Source organism: Amphiprion ocellaris, chromosome 24 (assembly GCF_022539595.1).
Source record: "Amphiprion ocellaris isolate individual 3 ecotype Okinawa chromosome 24, ASM2253959v1, whole genome shotgun sequence".
NCBI classification, from domain to species: Eukaryota; Metazoa; Chordata; class Actinopteri; family Pomacentridae; genus Amphiprion; species Amphiprion ocellaris.
Genome location: NC_072789.1, coordinates 17,071,110 through 17,088,386, shown reverse-complemented (window position 1 = coordinate 17,088,386; position 17,277 = coordinate 17,071,110). Strand labels below are relative to the sequence as shown.

The 17,277-nt window shown below is 31.6% G+C and overlaps 2 long non-coding RNA genes and 1 other non-coding gene across 3 annotated transcripts; 2 read left to right on the top strand and 1 right to left on the bottom strand.

Moving 5' to 3' along the window:
• On the bottom strand, positions 1-1,916 carry LOC129348301 (uncharacterized). Its single transcript, XR_008600815.1, has 2 exons — positions 1,734-1,916; positions 1-1,455 (listed from the first exon to the last, which is right to left on the bottom strand). It is a non-coding gene; the product is annotated as an uncharacterized LOC129348301 (long non-coding RNA).
• A 6,486-nt stretch (positions 1,917-8,402) lies between these two features.
• Positions 8,403-16,623, top strand: LOC129348282 (uncharacterized). Its single transcript, XR_008600788.1, has 3 exons — positions 8,403-11,352; positions 12,382-14,932; positions 15,023-16,623. It is a non-coding gene; the product is annotated as an uncharacterized LOC129348282 (long non-coding RNA).
• LOC129348355 (U2 spliceosomal RNA) lies at positions 13,301-13,492 on the top strand. Its single transcript, XR_008600892.1, has one exon. It is a non-coding gene; the product is annotated as a U2 spliceosomal RNA (small nuclear RNA).
• Positions 16,624-17,277: the final 654 nt, after the last annotated feature.

The window sequence follows — 17,277 nt, the reverse complement described above, 5'->3', positions numbered from 1 at the left end:
TTTTTTTTTTTTTTTTAATTTTATTTTAAATTTTATTTTTACATATCTCTACACTTCATACTTATCTTCAATGAATTCATTTTTGCTTATTGGGGTTTTTCCTTTTTTTTTTCCTTCTGCTGTCTTCACCGTGTGGGAATGTTTGTTCACCATGTTTGGTGTAATATCAGGTACTCTCATTTTTTTGTACTATACTTTTCTTGTATTAATAGAAAAAACAATAAAGATACCTTTAAAAAAATATGCAGGCTTATTTCATGTTACTTTGGTATTATTCCCTTTCAGTTGTGGGCTTTGTGTATTTACTAGCTCATGTTTAATGATGAAAAAATAAAATGGGCCACTATTATCGTTTGAGCATAGAAAGTAGTTATATTGGAACTTGCGCTTGCTAGTTCACACTGTTATAACAGCTCACCTGTTCCTTCCATACTGACAGCAGTAATCCTCTCATCACTGCTGGCTCTGCTTCTGACACTAAATCACATTTTAAAAATGCTCATAATTCTCAGCACAAATCTCTCCTTTTTACAAATCCTTCTGATCATTTCAGGGCAGTTTTACCAGTGTAGTGCTGAATCATCTAGCATCTCAGGGCCCTTCTCATATAGAGCAGGTCTACACCACACTCTTCATAATATTAATTTTAATAATATTCACTCTAGACTTGTGGTTCATGGCTGCTGCTTGGTGCTGGATCTTTCTTCTGACTCTGAGGGGCTACAAGACAAAGTTTCCCAGTGATGTGGTGTCGCATCATACTAAATTATATAACGTTATATTATATGCCACAACGCTGCACAGTTCATTGACTTGATAATCAAACTGAACGGTGGTTTGCAGAGAAAGTTCAACATCTTGCTGTATCCGTTTTATCGTCCTCATTTGTCATTTCAAACCGCGAGCAGGTTTTAGAGAAATAGTTTCCAATTTCAGCACATTTGTCTGCGTCTGTTTCCAGAGCTGTATTCTTTTTAATTCTTGCCTTCTTAAACTTGCTCTTTCTATTCTCCATCTTTCAAACGCCACCGACTGTGTGCACGGACGTGTTACGTCAGAGTGCGTCAGCAAGCAAAAATAAATAAAAATAAAACAGAAAAAAACAGAAAAAAGAGCTGCCAGTGGAGACGGAGGTGGCCCAGGAACAGCGGTAGCAGCGTAATGATCAATCCAGTGCCATGACTGAACACCGACTCAAATACATAAATAAATAAAAGGGTGAACACCAGCCCCCACGGTCCAAACATCAGACCTGTCCACCGGGAATTGTCCCGCTCCTCCCGATTATCCACTCCGGGCCTGAGTCTGACTGCAGGATAGCACGTTAAGGGGACGGCTAGAGAACAACCTCTTGCTGTCTGGATCCAGTCAGACCGGGTCTCTTCCGGTTATCAGGCCGAGCTCAGGCCTCCCTGAACGGCTTGGAGCAGCTCCTCACTCCGCCTCCTCTACAGGCTGATTCAGGCACCACAAAGTGGAGAAACACGGAAAAAACACCGTATTCAGCTCCTGACCATCAGTTCCCTTTACTGTATTGTTATTTCTACACTTTACTGTTATTTATTTAGGACTTTATTCGACGAATTCCAGTCACAAACACTAAATGGCGACACGTTGATCGGTTTAACTCCTTCAACCGAACCTTCCAGATCCACAGAAAGTTTCCAGCGAGTTTCTGCTGCTTTTCTGAACAAATGTCCAACATTAAAGTATTTAAAAGCTGCTGACATTACCTTCACACGGAGGCTGGACCGGAGGACGTAAACTGCGCCACAACTTCGGAAGAACGAAACTGAAAGTTAGACAGAGAGGCGTTTGGGTTCCAGTGGAAAAATCAGACATCAGAGAGTTCAGCTGGAGATGAACCACGTTTAGGGAAATAAAACACCGTGAAAGATCTGTGAATGTTTGCTGAGCTTCAGTAATAATTACACTGAAAACATAATGTAGTTGTTTTTATTTATAGCTGTAATCTGACACTGGGAATCCAAAACATGACGAAGCACAGATTAAAGAATTTATCCATATTTATGTGAGAACAATGATTATTATTATTATTGTTTTACATTTTTATACTCTTCTACCTCTTTATGTTTCAGTGGATCTGCTATATTTTTACTGTCATTCTTGAATATATTTTTTATTTATTTTGATGTCAGACACATGAGAGCTCTATTGATTATTAGTAAAGTCACCCTCATTCTTAAAACACATCAAAAATAAAAACAGATGTTGTGCCAAAATGTTTTCCTGCAGACAAATTAGACTGGTTTGACAAATGAAATGAAGCAGTTTAAATATTGAGGTTTAGACTCTCCAGTTTTACTGATCACAGAGAGAAACTAACATGTAGAAATATGAAGGTTTAGACCCAACAGTGTTAGAAATGATGGCGATTAATCAGACATTTAAATATTCATATTAAAACCACCACACATATGTATAAAATGACCAAAAATGAGATAAAACCACTACAAATATGAAAAATGACAAAAATATGATTCAAAACTACCATACATATTGGTAATATTGTTTGATTACTGGATAATGGATCAGTATTATTATTGATTATTGATCAGTTGCAGGGACAGAGATTTGTGTCTGAGTCTCTGCTGCCATCTAGTGGTCGATCAACATCATGACTTTTCCCAGATTGAATCCACAGAGTCCTGACTTGTTAGTTGGATGAGAGAGACTTCCAGCTAGATGGATCTCTGAGCAGCAACACTTTCCTGAAATCTTCAAACGATCCCTCATAGTTTGTTTCATCTGAAGTTTAGTCTCCAAAAAATGAAGTCTAGGACTTTTAAAAGAAAGGAGAGTAATTTTCTCTTCCTTTGTGGATGTATGGATCATGACTACTCTGCAACAACGTCAATGAACCAGCCGTCAACATGAACAGCAAAACATGGTGGACAGCGTTCATCACATCAGGAAGAAAGAGCAAAATCACAGCAGGCAGCTCATGGTTCAGTTTGGGAAGCGTGATGCACAAATGAAATGTGGATGCTGTCAAAAGGCTGTGAGATGTGGAAAAAAGATGAAGAAGATTGAAGAAAAGAAGACAGAGCAACGCTGGAGCTGATGTGGACGAAGATAAAAGAAGCCAGAGATCAGGGGAAGAGAGCAAACTTTCATAGAAGGAGTCCACATATTCCCATAGAAAATGAAAAGACATGGAAATATGTGTTCTGGTTACTGAATAGAGCCAAATGAGACTCAGAGTTTATTTCCAGGGATCAACATAACAGTTACTTTCTTCATCCAAACTCACAGCCTTAGTGAAGTGACTTATTGTTACTGAATATTATGTTCACATGTTCAAAGTTGTCTTTTATTTCCTTCAATACCAGGAGACTTAAAGACAGCACTAAGAGAAAGGCTGTATTTTTATTTTACAAAGGACTACAGGCACAATGTGTTTTTGTTACAAGAGACTCATGTCACTGAAGAGGATTTAATATTTTGGAGCAAACAATGAGGAAACACAGTTTAGTTTCTCCAAGGAACTAGCAGATGTGTGGGAGGAGCCATAAGCATGAAGAACTGTCCAGGAAACGTCATGGAAACGTCTGATTTCAGCCATTTCCTGTCTCATACTGGTCACTTTCTCTCTCATTTTGGTCATTTCCTGTCTCATTTTGGTCATTTATTGTCTCCTTTTGGTCATTTTCAGTCTCATTTTGTGTCTCATTTTGTAGCTTTTGTGTCTTATGTTGGTCATTAGTGTCTCATTTTCATAATTTTATGTCATTTTCTGTCTCACTTAGGACATTTTGTGTCTCATTTTGGTCATTTGATGTCTCTTTGTTTATGTTGCACCTATTTATGGTTGTTTTTGTTACATTTTTGACATCTTTGTGTCTGAGATTTGCCACTCCTGTCTCATTTTGCATTTCTTTATTGTTGTTTTGTTTTGCAAGTTTGTGCTTTTCTGGTGCTCATTTTACAAGTCTTTATGGACACTTTGTGTTCCACTTTGTTATTTTTTAGCTAATTTTTGTCTTCAAGGCAGTTTTTTTGTAAAATTTTGTCCATTTGGTGTCTCCTTTTGGTCATTTTATAGATTATATTAGATTCAACTTTGCTGTCATTGCACAGAGAACAAGTACTAAGACAGTAAATGCATTTTTTTAAAAGTCCATTGTGATGTCAGTGAGAAGAACTCCTAACAACTGTTACCACATTCCATATTCTGAAGAAAAACATTGAAAGACTTGAGAAAGTCAGTTGAACACACAAACCTTGGAGATATTGGAGAGTTGTGGTCAAGATTTCAAGTGTGAAACTTGTGAAGACATTATGAAGAAAGACTGTGAGAGAAAAATGAAGCCTCCTCAGCCAGATAGGAAACATTCAGGTAAGACAGAAGTCCAGACAACGAGCTGCAACTCAGCCCCAAATATCAGCAAACTACACACTGACATGTTACATTGAAGTTTTCACAACACTGACAACCAACATTTGCTCATTTTGTGTCTCATTGTGGCTCATTTTGATCATTTTGTCTCTAAACTTGCTCCGTTTTTGTCTTTAGGATTGTTTTACTTGTCATTTTTCTGCCTTTAAAACGTTTTTTGTTCCATTTTGGTCATTTTGTGTCTCATTTAGATCATTTTGTGTCTCATTTAGATCATTTTGTGTCTCATTTAGATCATTTTGTGCGTCATTTTGGACATTTTGCATCCGTTTAAGGTTTTTCTGTTCCATTTAGTGTCTTATTTTGTGCATTTCAGTATGTTTTTAGAGAAAGAAAGTTGTATAAATCAGAGTTTAAATGATATATGAACAAACCTCTCTGTAAAACCCTCAGAATATGGAATAGAATAAATTTGGACAGTGGTGAATGTAAGTGAAGATTTCTAGATCAGTTTTTTCATTTCGAGGCTAATTTTGGTCATTTTTTAATCTAATTCAGGTCATTTTTCATCTCTTTATGTTGTTTTTTGTACCATCTTGGTTATTGTGTTGTTTATTTTGGATGTTGTTTGTTTTTAAGGTTGTTTTTGTTTAAAATTGTTCAGTTTGTGGTTCATTTTGTCACTAATTTTGATCAGTTTATGTCTTTAGGGTTGTTCTGACTAGAAATTTTGATAATTTTGTTCATTTCAGCATGTTTTTAAGAAAAAAATGTTTAAATCAGACTGTAAATGATATTAAATAGTATTGAATAGAATAAATGTAGACAGCTTGGTGAATTTAAGTGAAGATTTCTGGATAAGTTTGGTCATTTTGAGACTCATTTTGCTCATTTTGTGTCATTATGTGTTTAATTTTGGTCAGTTTACATCTTTTGGTCTGTTTTTAAACATTTTGCATCTTTTCATGTTGTTTTTTGTACCATTTTGGTCGTTTTCTTTGTCTTAATTTTAGTTATTTTGCATCTCTTGGTGTTATTTTCATAAAATTTTAGTCATTTGATGTGTAATTCAGGTAATGTCGCATCTCTATGTTGTTTTTTGTACCATTTTGGTCATTTTCATTGTCTTAATTTTAGTCATTTTGCATCAGTTTAAGGTTGCTTTTTTTAATTTTGTCTCTGATAGTATGTGTTTTTCTGGGATACGGGCTTTCCATATATTTTCTTTAGCTCAAGAATGTTAAACAGAATGAAACCATATGTTGAAACGTTTATTTTAGCTATCATCTGTCACAGGTTGACCTGTGGGTTAACCTAAAGGGACTAGGGACCTCCTGACTCCCACTTTCTCTCTTTGTCCTTCGTACGCGATGCATCTTAATGTATGCCAGATGTTGAAACCTATAAAGATCTAGTCATTGTAACTCTCTTCATTCATTCACCGCATGATGCTTGAATCATGAGCTCGTCCGTATTAAATGTACTCTTAATTTGATCTACCTGTGTCATCTCTTCATTGATGAACATCCACCTTCAGATCAACATCATTTCAGTCTCATTTCCATCATTCATCTTTCTCTGCTTCTTTCTCTGCAGATTGCCAGGATTTCTTAAAGAAGTGCCTCACGATGGTCCCTGAACGTCGACCCAAACTGATGGAGCTTCTGCATCATCCATGGCTGAGATAGAAACACCACTCAGACACAACACAAACATCACATGACACATAAAGCCTTAATTATCCTTCATATTTTTTTTTAAAAAGTAGAAAACGTGTCCTCATCTCTTCAAGGAGAGATGACAAAATCTCAATCAAACCACCGCGTACTGGCAGCTGTAGAGAATATAAAGATGATAAAACTTACTAAACACGAAACTTCACAAACTCGCTGTTACAGGAAATACACCGTTATTTCCCAAGTCTGCAGAGTCTCACAGACTTCGGAAAATGAGTAAAACATGCAGACTTGTTCGTACTCGACGGAAATCAAAATTAATAAAATAAATTAAAATGAACAATACAATAAAAAATAACTAGAAATTACCAATACAATAAAAATAACTAAAATACATCAAAATTAACAATACAATAAAAATGATGAAAATAAATAAAAACTGATGTTCCAATAAAATGAATAAAATAAATGAAAATTAACAGTACAATAAAAATGATTTAAAAAAATACAGAAAAATTGACAGTACAATCAAAATGATTAAAATAAATAAATATTGACAATGCAATAAAAATGATTAAAATAAATAAAAATTACCAATACAGTAAAAATAAATGAAATAATTATAAATTAAACATGCAACAGAAATAAAATAAATAAAACGTAATACAATAAAATTAATTAAACAGAAAAAATTAGCAATACAATAAAAATTAATGAAATAATGAAAATTAATAATACAATAAAAATGAAATAAAAATATAATAAAAATTACAAAAACAATGAAATTAAATAAATCAATTAGAAGTTAATAATGCAATAAAAATAAACAAAAAATACATAAAACCTACAATAAAAAGGAATAAGTTTTTAAGAATTATCAATACAATAAAAACAAATAAAATAATTAGAAATTAACAATACAATAAAAATGAATAAAACAAATAAAACCTAATACAATAAAAATGAATTAAATAGGAAAAAATAAAAATACAATAAAAAGTAATGAAATAATGAAAATTAACAATACAATAAAAATGAATGAAATCAATAAAAAACTAAAATTCCAATAAAAATTATCAAAATAAAAAAATGACAATACAATAAAAATGACTAAAAAAAATCCAATTACCAAACAATACAAATAAATGTAATAATTAGAAATTAATGATGCAATAAAAATAACTGAAATAAATAAAACTTAATAAAATGAAAATGAATAAATTTAAAAAATGTATCGATACCACACAAATAAATAAAATAATTAGAAATGAAAAATACGATAAAATGAATGAAACAATGAAAATTAACAATGCAATAAAAATTAATAAAATCAATAAAAACTGACAATACAATAAGAATGACTAAAGAAAAATTAGCAATACAATAAAATTACATTAAGAAAATAACATTAACAATATAACGAAAATAAATGAAATAATTAGAAATTAATAATACAATAAAAATGAATGAAATAAATAAAATTTTCAATACACTACAAATGATTAAAATAAATAAAAATTGTTAATACAATAAAAATTCATCAAATAATGAAAATTAACAATACAATAAAAAGTAATAAAATAGAAAAAAAATAATACAATACAATAAAAATGACTAAATAAAATAAAAAATAAAATTAACAATATAATAAAATAATAATTAAAAATTAATAATACAATAAAATAAAACTTAACAAAATAAAAATGGATAAAACTAAAAATTATCAATACAATTCAAATCAATAAAATAACTTGAAATTAAAAATACAAAAAAGGAAACAATAAAAAATTAATGAAATGACGAAAATTAGCAATACAATAAAAATGAATGAAATAAAACATTATCAATACAATGAAAATGAATAAAATAAGCACAAATTAACAATACAATAAAAATTTATGAATGAATGAAAATTAACAATACAATAAAAATTAATGAAATAATAAAAATTAACGACAGTAAAAATTAATGAAATAAATAAAAATTAACCATACAATAAAATGATTAAAATCTAGGAAAATTGACAATACAATAAAAATGACTAAAATAAATCAAATTACCAAAAAATACAAAAGAAATGTAATAATTAGAAATTAATAATACAATAAAAATAAATAAAATAAAGCGTAATAAAATGAAAATGAATTAAATAAAAAAATTGTAAATACAATACAAATAAATAAAATGATTAGAAATTAACAATACAATAAAAATGAATGAAATAAATACAATTTTCAATACACTACAAATGATTAAAATAAATAAAAATTGTTAATACAATAAAAATTCATCAAATAATGAAAATTAACAATACAATAAAAAGTAATAAAATAGAAAAAAAATAATACAATACAATAAAAATGACTAAATAAAATAAAAAATAAAATTAACAATATAATAAAATAATAATTAAAAATTAATAATACAATAAAATAAAACTTAACAAAATAAAAATGGATAAAACTAAAAATTATCAATACAATTCAAATCAATAAAATAACTTGAAATTAAAAATACAAAAAAGGAAACAATAAAAAATTAATGAAATGACGAAAATTAGCAATACAATAAAAATTAATGAAATAAATAAAAATTAACGATACACTAAAAATGATTAAAATAAATAAAAATTGTTAATACAATAAAAGTTAATGAAATAATGAAAGTTAACAATACAATAAAAATTATTAAAAGCAATAAAAATTTACAATACCATAAAAATTATTAAAATAAATAAAATTATCAATACAATAAAATCAAATAAAAAAATAAAATTAACCAGATAATAAAATAAATTAAAAAATTAGAAATTATTGATACAATACAAATAAATAAAACTTCATGAAATAAAAATGAATTAAATAAAAAAATTGCAAATACAATACAAATAAATAAAATGATTAGAAATTAACAATACAATAAAAATGAATGAAACAAATAAAAATTAACAATGCACTAAAAATGATTAAAATGAAAAACATTGACAATACAATAAAAATGAATGAAACAAATAAAAATTAACAATGCACTAAAAATGATTAAAATAAAAAAATTGACAATACAAAAAAATGACTAAAATAAATGAAACTACCAAAACAATAACAAATAAATGTAATAATTAGAAATTAATAATACAATAAAAAATAAAACGTAATAAAATATAAATGAATAAAATAAAAATTTAGAATTACAATAAAAATGAATAAAAGAATTAGAAATTAACAATACAATAAAAATGACAAAAATAAAACTGATTACATTAGAAATTAATAAAATAGAAAAAATTGACAATACAATAAAAATGACTAAATAAAATAAAAAATAAAATTAACAATATAATAAAATAAAAGAAATCATTAGAAATTAATAATACAATAAAATAAAACTTAATAAAATAAAAATGAATTAAACAAAAAATTATCAATACAATACAAATAAATAAAATAATTAGAAATTAACAACACAACAAAAATGAATAAAATAAATAAAACCTAATACAATAAAAATTTATGAAATAATGAAAATTAGCAATACAATAAAAATGAATGAAATAATTAAAATTAACAATACAATAAAAATGATTAAAATCAATAAAGATTGACAATACAATAACAATTCATCAAATAATGAAAATTAACAATACAATAAAAATGAATGAAATAGAAAAAATAATAACACAAGAAAAAGTCATGATTAACGAAAATTAACAATACAATAAAAATGAAAAAAATGAATAAAAATGAATGAAATAATGAAAATTAACAATACAATGAAAATGAATAAAATAAATAAAAATTACCAATAAAATAAAAATTGTTAAAATCAATAATAATTGACAATACAATAAAAAGGACTAAAATACATAAAATTACCAATACAATAAAAATTAATGAAATAATGGAAATTACCAAAACAATAAAAATTAATAGAATAAAATAAAAAAAATTACCAATACAATAAAATTAAATGAAAAAATTAATAATACAATAAAAATAAATAAAAGTTTTTACAATAAAAATAAATAAAATAAATAAAAATTCATGAATGAAAATTAACACTACAATAAAAATTTTTTAAATCAACACAAATTGACAACACAATAAAAATGACAAAAATAATGAAAATTATCAATACAACAAAAATGAATAAAGTCAATAAAAATTTACAATACAATAAAAATCATTAAAATAAATAGAACAAAAGATAAAAATTCATGAAATAATGAAAATTAACAGTACAATAAAAATGAATAAAATCAATAAAAAATTAATGAAATAATGAAAATTAACAATACAATAAAAATGATTAAAATAAATAAAAAACAATAAAATAAAAAATATTAAAATCAATAAAAATTGACATTACAATAAAAATTAAATAAATAAGTAAAAATTAAGAATACAATAGAAATTAATAAAAGAGTGTTGGAATTTACGTGACACGAACCGTCTCGAACTTGTAGATGGAGGAAATTATATCTCAAACCACGGCGTACTTGCTGATTCGCAAAGTATAAAGTATTAAGTAAAAATGCGAAAATTTTCATCCGTCAAAGGCTTTCAACCCCTACAATTAAAAGGAACCAAATAAATAAAAATTAGCAATTCAATAAAAAGAAATAAAATATAAATTAACAGTACAATAAAAATGAATAAAATAAACTGAAATTAACAATTCAATAAAAACAAATAAAATAAACAGAAATTAACAATTCAATAAAAACAAATAAAATAAACAGAAATTAACAATATAATAAAAATTAATAAAATAAATTTAAATTTATTATACAATAAAAATTAACAATAATGCTTTTCCTCAACAACATCTCCATGACTGAAACACATTGTGGCCAGAACGTTCCACCTTTGTTAATATATCATATTAGATGAACATTTTATAAAAATCACCAGAGGCCTCACTCACAATTGGAAAACACTCTTTAAATGTTGTTTTGAGAACGTTCCTACTTTGTAATCATAGAACATAATCTGTGTTTCTGACTACATCTTCTGAATGTTGACGCTAAAAGAATCATATTAACTTTACAGGAACATTACTTCAAATGAAAATATTTGTAAAACATAGTTTAAACACTAGAATAAAACATGATTAGAACCTGCAGCTAATGTTATCCAGAGTGGTGGGAACGTTCTCCTGTGGAGCTTCAGAACTTCACCCTTCACTATGTTTCATGTTTCAGAATGGGAAGCGCCTTTATAGAAGTGGCAGGAAGTGGATTCAGGCTGATCCTGGTTCTGGAGAGACCGGTTCCCTCCGGAGGGCAGCGGAGGTTTGCTGGAGGAGGCGGAGGCCAAGGTAGGCTGTTGGGAGAATCCTGTTTCTGAGGTTTTAGTTTACCTCACAGTAGAACATTCTGAACTGTTTATCACAAGTTTACAAAACCTCACGTCCTCCCGAATGTTAGAAGTATACATGGTACCATCATCTTCCTAAGTCTGAGCCACTCATGCAGGCTTTGAAAAATGAAGGAACTTACGTTAAGCAGACTCACTTGTATAAAGTAAAGTTTTAAAATACACGTCGACCTGTCATCGACCCAAGTCTGCACAGAGTCTGGTGACTTCAAAATGACTACATTTAGGGACTCGCATCTCTCCAAGGCTGCATTAACTCTCACAGACTTGAGGAGATCACGAAGTTTCAGTTGGACCCTCATGTATTCGCCGATGCAGAAAGAACAAGTCTTCTTCCCAAGTCTGTTCAAAGTCTTGTACACTTTGGCAGGTGATGAAATTTATGAATTCTTAAGTACTCACCGATGTTGAAGGTATACGTCGTACTGTCATCTTACCAAGTCTGCACAAACTCTGGTAGACTTTGGAAAATTCCGAACGTTACATTACATGGACTCATTTGTACTCGTAGACGCAGGAAGTATACATCCTATCGTCCTCTCCCAAAGTCTGTACAAACTCTTAAAATCTTTGGAAGAGGACGGTACGACTTCAGTTGTCTGCATCACTGAGTACGAGGAAATCCATGTAACGTAATTTTCGGCATTTTTTAACGTGATAAAATTTCCCTTCATTTAAATTTACTTCACACTGACTCATACTTGCTTTCTCAAAAAAATACAAGATGTATTTCCATCTTCTGAAGTCTACACAGACTCTGGTAGACTTGAGAAGTTGACGAAACATTCCAAACCTAACATACGCGCCGACGTTGAACGTATGTGTCGTACCATCATCTTCCCAAACTCTTGTGGACTTCTTGAAAGTGTGTCAGAGCAACTGTCATCATTTTCCACTTAATGCTGCTCTGTTGCTGTTTTCTGTCAAACCACAAGAACTCATGTTGTTTTTTCTTCCTTCTCTCCTGCAGCCTCCATCCAGCCGTCCGTGGAAAGGGGATCTCTCTTTGAATTGCCTTTCCCGAGGTTTCTTCCCATCTTCCATGGGGAGTTTTTTCTCGTCTTCATAGAGAGCTTGGGCTGGATCAAGACCTCCTCAAAAATAAAACTTCATTATAATAAATAACACATCATTATAGATTATTTCCGGATTACATTTAAAGTTACATCCTGGTTAATAAGTTGTTTACACAAAACCAAGTTGAGCTGCACATTTTAGAGGACATTGTACGTTTATTATATAACGTATTAAAGAGCTACTTTACAGATTCAGATTAATAATTCAAAATATGACCAAAAAATAAGTTCTGGTGTATTATTAGATGCTTTTTTTTCCCCTAGTGGAAATTCACAAGATGTAAAATAAATATAAATTGAAGCCAGCCTCGGCTTTACCAGCTGCAAAATTAAAGTTATCTACATGCTAATGCATTTAAAAGGTGTAATCCTGTTATATAAAATACACTTTTACAAGTTAATTAAATTAGTTAAATGCATGGTTGCAAGATTACAAGCCCAAGGTACTGATTTAGCTAAACCTTTTAAGTTGCAAACATTTATTTATGTTTATATTGTTTTGACATAATAATGTTTCACCAACTTAATATTGTGAATAATTTAAAATTGGATTTTTTGCTGGAGTTGATTTAAAACTAAATTCAAATTGAAGTAACTTCAATCTTCAGTCTGTTCAGACTTCCGTGGAGAGTGACTCCAACGAGTTTAGCCTATTTTTGTCAGGCTTTGCCGTCTGGCAGAGCCGTATCTATTTGTTGAAAGCAGAGGATCTGTGCTTGACGGGGGTTTGGGTGGTGCTCGGTGGAGCTTGTGGGCGGAGTCAGTGAGGACTTCACCAGGGGGTTGGGCCCGGGCAGCAAAAGGTCAGGGGTCATCGCTTCTCGGCCTTTTGGCTAAGATCAAATGTAGGATCTGTTCTTATCAGTTTAATATCTGATACGTCCTCCAATGTGAGGACTATATATTAAATGGATTTTTAGCACTGGGAGCTGAAAGAGGGGTTTGCTCCTTTCACTCCACGCATCGACCTGGTACTGCAGTGCTGCCAGGAATGGTGCATCCTTCTCTGGCCTTGTAGAATGGAAATAAAACAAGCTAATAACAACGCTCTGGCAGATTGGGCAGTGACCACCAAAGCTGTCAAACAAAGCCAGCAGCACCAGCTGCTTCTGTGGCGTCGTCATGCTTATGCAACTCAGTTTGAAGAGAGAGTGGTTTTCTTCTTGGCTGCAGACGGCAAAGGTCTTCAGTCACACTATCCAAGTCAGATCTTTCTGCACGGGTTTCAGCGAGTTGGAGAAAGAACAGAAGGGTCGAACGGTGAGCTTTCAGTCACACTATGGTCTCACAATGGGTGGAAGTGCAAAAGTAGCTGCTTGGTGGCTCGTGGCCGTTCCACCATCAGCACTGAGAACACACACAGCCACACAATTCTGGAAACACAATGGTGAGACCGGTGAAAGTGAAAAATGGCTCCTCAAATGCAGCACAGTACAGGACAAGGCAGCCTGGTGTCACGTTGCGCACAACAAAGCAAGCATCATTCTTGCAAATTCCTTGTCCGTACCCTAGCAGTGGTTGTTCCTTGAGGACAGCGTTGCTCACGGCAGTTATCCTGTGTGAAAGCTACATTTGAAACGTTCTTTCTTGACTCAGTTGAGTTCAGTGAAGTGGCCAGAAAATGTGGCCAGACGTCCTGCGGACCTGTGGGTGGCCCGCTGTTGAGTATCACTGGGCTCCCACAGTGTCAGGCTGATTGGATGAAGCTTCAGTGTGTTGTATTGTATGTCTTTAAGGATGTTTTTATTTGAGTCATTTTGTGGTTTATTTTATTTTCCATCTATTTATGTTGTTTATTGTTTTATTTAGTTAATTTTGTTTCACTTATTGGCTATTTCTGTCTCATTTAACATCTCTGTATTTCATTTTGGCCTATTCATGTTTCATTCTGCTAATTTACCTCTTGATTTTTTTGTCCATTTTAATAATTTTGTGGCTCATATTTGGCCATTTCGCACCTCTTAATTACCTTTTTTGTTCTACTTTGTTACTTTTGTTGTATATTTTGTTTATTTTATATCCCATTTTGATCATTTTGTGTTTAATTTTGGCCATGTTGTTTCTCAGTTTGATCCTTTTCTATCTTTCCATGTTGTTTTTAGTTCCATTTTGGTCATTTTGCATGTGTTCATGGATTCTAATTTTCCATGTTGGACATTTTACCCACTTCAGTCATTTTATATGGTTTTATGTGATTGTTCTTGTCCCATATGGGTGATTTTGTGCCTCCCTGTGTCTCCACACTTGTGGAAACAAATCTCACAAACAAATCAAGCCCTTGTCCTGTAACTTTGTCCTGTGCAGAGACCATCAGCGACCCTTTAGAGGGCTGCAGTCAGTGAGGAGAGAAGAGGAAAGCTGCTGATGCTGCTGAAGCTCCAACTAAAAAGAGGAGTCTTCAACTGGTGGAGGACAGAGTAGAGCTGTCAGAAGAGGAACAAAGAGGTCAGCAGGAAGAGATGTGGTGGAAAAATGAAGATTTGTGTCATTTATATCCCTCACAGTTGTAGTAAAACTAAATCTGTGTCTGTTCAGCCCAATTCGACAGCAAATACGAGCAGCAGCATCAGCTCAGAGAAGGAGGTTGTGGGTCCGTGTTCGCCGGCCGCCGCAAATCAGACAGTTTGCTGGTAAGATATGAAGAAGCACTTGTAATGTGGTTGTGTACAGCTTTTTACAAAACATGAGAGGTTTGGTTCCTGTTTGAAGCTGAAATGTTTCATGTCAGAAAATACTAAGCAAAAGCTAGTAATTTCCTGGAACTGGGTTTTTCTTGGTTATGAAAATAAGAATTAAGAAGAAAAAAATCAAGCTTACACGAGAGACTCTCGCTGAACTCCTAGATATAGACTCTACTAGCCTTCAATCAGAGGCTGATCTTATAGGATACAGTTCATTTACTGGTTGTTTAACGTAAGTTTTGGCTCCGTATGTTTTTAATACTGTGCATATCGGTGGAGAAATATTTTTTAGAAACAAATAATCTGATGCTATAGACAGGGGCGGATCCAGATTAATTTTAGTTGGGGGGGCACAACAGATATTTTGGGAGGGTCACTGAAAAGTTGTAAGAAAAAATTAAAGCTGCTACCGACCTCTCACTTTTACAAAATATTTTTCATGTTTTTATTTGCTCTTTAACCCAGTAGCACTGGTTGTTTATTTTATCACACTGGCTGTTTATTTTATCACACTGGTTGTTTATTTTATCGCACTGGCTGTGTATTTCGTCGCACTGGCTGTTTATTTTGTCGCACTGGCTGTTTATTTTATTGCACTGGCTGTTTATTTTATCACACTGGTTGTTTATTTTATCACACTGGCTGTTTATTTTATCGCACTGGCTGTTTATTTTATGGTACTGGTTGTATATTTTACCGCACTGGCTGTTTATTTTATGGTACTGGCAGTTTATTTCGTCGCACTGGCTGTTTATTTCGTCACACTGGTAGTTTATTTCGTCGCACTGGCCGTTTATTTTATCACACTGGCTGTTTATTTTATCACACTGGCTGTTTATTTTATCGCACTGGCTGTTTATGTTATGGTACTGGCTGTTTATTTTATGGTACTGGTTGTATATTTTATCGCACTGGCTGTTTATTTTATCACACTGGCTGTTTATTTTATCACACTGGCTGTTTATTTTATCGCACTGGCTGTTTATGTTATGGTACTGGCTGTTTATTTTATGGTACTGGTTGTATATTTTATCGCACTGGCTGTTTATTTTATGGTACTGGCAGTTTATTTCGTCGCACTGGCTGTTTATTTCGTCACACTGGCTGTTTATTTCGTCACACTGGCTGTTTATTTCGTCACACTGGCTGTTTATTTTATCGCGCTGGTTGTTTATTTTTTTCAAACAAGTTGTATTTTTTTGAACTGGCTGTTTATTTTTTGCATACTAATTGTTTATTTCGTCGCTTTATATTTTGTTTATAAAATATTAATATTATTTGCTCTTCATGGGTTAAAGTGGGATCTGTGACGAGGCAGATCAGTATTTTATTATTATTTATATTTCACTGAAATTCCTGTCATGTAGAAAAATAGAAACATCTTTGCATGGATTCAGCTAAACTAACTGCAGACACTTAGAGGTGTAAAGTGAAATAAATCCTGTTTTCACAGACTGACTGTTTTTATTCACTTTACTGGTGACATCAGTAGATGCTTGCAGTAAAACCACCACTGCAAATATTTCTGCATTTAAGCATGAGAAGTGAAAACTTCATCCTGAGCTCCACTCAAAGATTTCACTGTGCAGCAGCTCAGTAGTTTAAGAAAAGCACTTAGGTTCAATCTTTGAAATCCAAAACCCACCAGCTGTTGTCTTTAAAAAATGACACCATTTACCAGAGTCACAACCTGTAAAAACAGAAGGAATTGTTGGATTTTCAGCCTTCTTATGGGACTTGAACTTGTCATCTGTGATGTTCAGTTCCATCAGGAGAATTATTCAAATCTAAACTGAACATCGTGATATTTCATCTAAATCAATTTATTCTTCCTTTTTAAAAGAACCAACATAAATGAACCATATTGAACCAAATAGTTTTTATCTTTTTTCTAATTCTAATGATTTTGTGATTGTTCTGTTTCCTTTTGCTGATCTTGTGAAGAACTTTTGTCACTTGGATTTTGTAGAAACTGCCCCATTCATAATGAAGAGAATTATTCTTGTATTGTTCTGGGAGTTGGTGATGCTGGGATACTGAAGGAGACTGATGTGGACGTCAGGAGGCTGAGCTCTGATTCCATTAAAAGATCAACTACAGAAGAACCCC